Raw genomic sequence first — 3,236 nt, 5'->3', positions numbered from 1 at the left:
TTCACCATGTTGGTCAGACTGGTCTCAAACTCCTGACCTCAAGTGATCCACCTGCCTCGGCCTCCCAAAGTGCTGGGATTACAGGCGTGAGCCACTGTGCCTGGCCTTGTCCGTAATTTTTAAATGCAACTTTTCCATTTTAATTGTGACATATAATGCCTCAATTTTTGTTCTAAAACATGGAAATTGGACACAATGTTATTACTAAAAGCTATTAATTTAACCTTTCTCCTTATTTATTTATTTATTTATTTTATTTTATTTGAGTTGTAGTCTCACTATGTCTCCCAGGCTGGAGTGCAGTGACATGATCTCAGCTCACTACAACCTCTGCCTCCCGGGTTCAAGCGATTCTTCAGCCTCAGCCTCCCAGGTAGCTGGGACGGCAGGCACGCACTACCGTGCCTAATTTTTGTATTTTTATTAGAGATGGGGTTTTACCATGTTGGCCAGGCTGGTCTCCAATTCCTGACCTCAGGTGATCTGCCCGCCTCAAAGTGCTGGGATTACAGGTGTGAGCCACCGCGCCTGACTCTCCTTGTTTATTTTTAAGTGAGAAGGGAAAATTAAATGTAGAACAATTACGACAGACTTGTAAAAGGAATAAACACCCCAGATTTGCAAGCCAATTCTACTTTGAATCCCAAAATATATAGTTTCTTCAACTCTAATGGGTCAGAGAACTATGTGGAAAGTTTTTTTTTTCCAGAAAAGATCTTTGACAAAACACACACACACACCCACTCATTTTGGGGTAAGAGATTTTTCCTAAATAAGTATAGCCATCTTGTTTCTATCATTTATAATTCAATCAGCTGCAAGGATGAGGACTATATAACCATTTCTCCCTTTAAATGAGAAACTGGGATACAAGTGGTTTGAGGTAGGGAAGAAATGATAAATTTTAAAAACTCAAATGACAAGTTCTTCCTGGCTGGAGAGTGAGACAAGAGAAACCACAAAACCCCAGATTGTGCAATCTGTAAAGACAGTGATAAAGTGACTACTTCATAGGTGAAGATGGACAACTTGAACTTCCCCTTGAGTTTCACAAGGGAGCCCTGTGTGTGAGAAGGAAGGAACATATTTGAGTGTAATGTGCAGTTGCATTTAGATCTAAGGAAACTTAAATTCATTTAAGTTTCCTTAATTCAAAATGAATTTTTGAGCAGTTCTCCACTGTAACTTTAATAAGTCTCCATTTCAACTTTCTGTTCTCAATCCCCTCTATCTACAGCTCAAACACATGCAGTATCTGCCAGCCATGTCCATGAATTCCTGATGTCCCAGCCAAGTGCCTCTCAGCTCAAAAAGCCCCTTGCTTGCCAGGGGTCAGCCATGTCTGGAAGGCTCTGAAAGAGGTCTGCTGGGCAGCGGGACTGCTGCTGTGGATGAGAGACCTCTTGTTGGACTGGAGAGACCAGGAGCTGTAAGAAACCCAGAAATAAAAAGGCTTAGATGGGGACAGCTGCAAAGGTATCAGCTCCCAAGTACCAGGAGCTCCTCCCTCCTCTCCACCAAATCCCACAGTTGGGACATCTCCCTGAAAGCCCCACCCCAAGTAAAATTATTTGCTGTCTCACCCTCAAATAAGAATGAGTCAATAATTAAGTAATGCAATTATACAAGCAGAGTCGTAAACAACTATGTTGCAAGTATGCTGACATGCAAAGATGTGTTTTATCTTTAATTACCGGAAGAAAATAGACAACTTGAGTTTGCGCACCTAACTTGAAGAAGAAATTAGGAAATAATAGTCCCTCCCCACCACACCCATCACTCCCAACCCATTCTGCCTAAAACTCCTTTGCATTGTAGATTTTATTTGTAATTTTTAAACTCTTATTTTAAATTAGGTCCCAAAGAAAGAAGCTGGCATTTCTTATTCTTTTCAGAGTGGTCTGAGAAAAAAAATAGGAAAGCAAACTCTTTCCTTTTTTTTTTTTTTTTTTTAAATCAATACCCGAGATAACAGCCAGAAGCAAAAATCCACCGGTGCGTCAGCAAGCAGGGCACTCGGCCATTCAGCTCCATCCTTCCCTCTGAGCTGTTCTCCAGCAGGCTCCAGCCGCAGCTCCAGGCCACTAGAGCAGATAGATAATGTAGGACAGAATGACCAGGCCTATGATAGCAAAGAACATCAGGATGAAAATATCCAGCATTGTGGATTCCTAGGCCGACCAGGCCCCTGGATTCTGGTGAAACGTGAGCTGTGAGCACGGAGGTTGCAATCGGTGGAGAGAAATGGCTCCTCTTCCCTCCACGGCTCAGCCCTTGTTCTTTCCCCTCCCCCTCCTGGGGGCCTGAGACTGAAGGATGCTGCAGCTCCACCAGCAGCTTCCTGCCCCCCCACCAACCACAGCCAACCAATCACAAAGCCTGGGGGTGGATAGCCAAGGAGCTGCCAGATTTAGACCCACAGAACCGCAGAATCAAAGGGGCTCAATTTCTCCCCAGTAACCCAATCTGACCCCTTTGTATCTAAATGGAGCCTGCATGCTCTGGATGTAGGAGGAGATAGGATCCTACCCAGCTCCCCAGCGAGTGAATCCTCCTGACTGCCTTCTTCGCCTTTCCTCTCACACACCTAGGGCAGATTATCTCAGAAAAATCACGGTTGGGTATTGGGTGGGCCATTGGCAACTTCTAAAGGTCACATTATGGGGAGACACAGACAAAGGACTCATATGGATCTCAGTGGGCTTCCCTGGGGGATGAAGCTAACATTTACACATTTCCTACATTGGGCCAGATATTGTACATGTGGTGCAATTTCAACCACCTACGAGTCTTTCATAGATGGGGGTCAGAGATGGCCAGAAATTTACCTAATGCTTCATAGCTTAGAAGTGTCAGAGACCAGCCGGGCACAATGGCTCGCGCCTGTAATCCCAGCACTTTGGTAGGCCAAGGCAGGTGGATCACAAGGTCGGGAGTTCAAGACCAGTGTGGCCAAGATGGTGAAACCCTGTCTCTACCAAAACTACAAAAGTTAGCCAGACTTGGTGCCGCATGCCTGTAATGCCAGTTACTCAGGAGGCTGAGGCAGAGAATTGCTTGAACCCAGGAGGTGGAGCCGAGATTGTGCCACTGCACTCCAGCCTGGGCTACAGAGCAAGGCTCCATCTCAAAAAAAAAAAAAAAAATTAGCCGGGCATGGTGGCAGATGCCCGTAATCCCAGCTACTCTTGAGGCTGAGGCTACAGAATTGCTTGAACCTGGGAGGCGGAGGTTGC

At 45.3% G+C, this 3,236-nt stretch overlaps 1 long non-coding RNA gene across 1 annotated transcript; it reads right to left on the bottom strand.

Moving 5' to 3' along the window:
• Positions 1-877: 877 nt before the first annotated feature.
• On the bottom strand, positions 878-2,679 carry LOC112610292. Its single transcript, XR_003116304.1, has 2 exons — positions 1,964-2,679; positions 878-1,427 (listed from the first exon to the last, which is right to left on the bottom strand). It is a non-coding gene; the product is annotated as an uncharacterized LOC112610292 (long non-coding RNA).
• Positions 2,680-3,236: the final 557 nt, after the last annotated feature.

The sequence above is a fragment of the Theropithecus gelada genome, chromosome 16, assembly GCF_003255815.1.
Source record: "Theropithecus gelada isolate Dixy chromosome 16, Tgel_1.0, whole genome shotgun sequence".
Taxonomy (NCBI): domain Eukaryota; kingdom Metazoa; phylum Chordata; class Mammalia; order Primates; family Cercopithecidae; genus Theropithecus; species Theropithecus gelada.
This window is presented reverse-complemented; position numbering and strand designations above follow the sequence as displayed.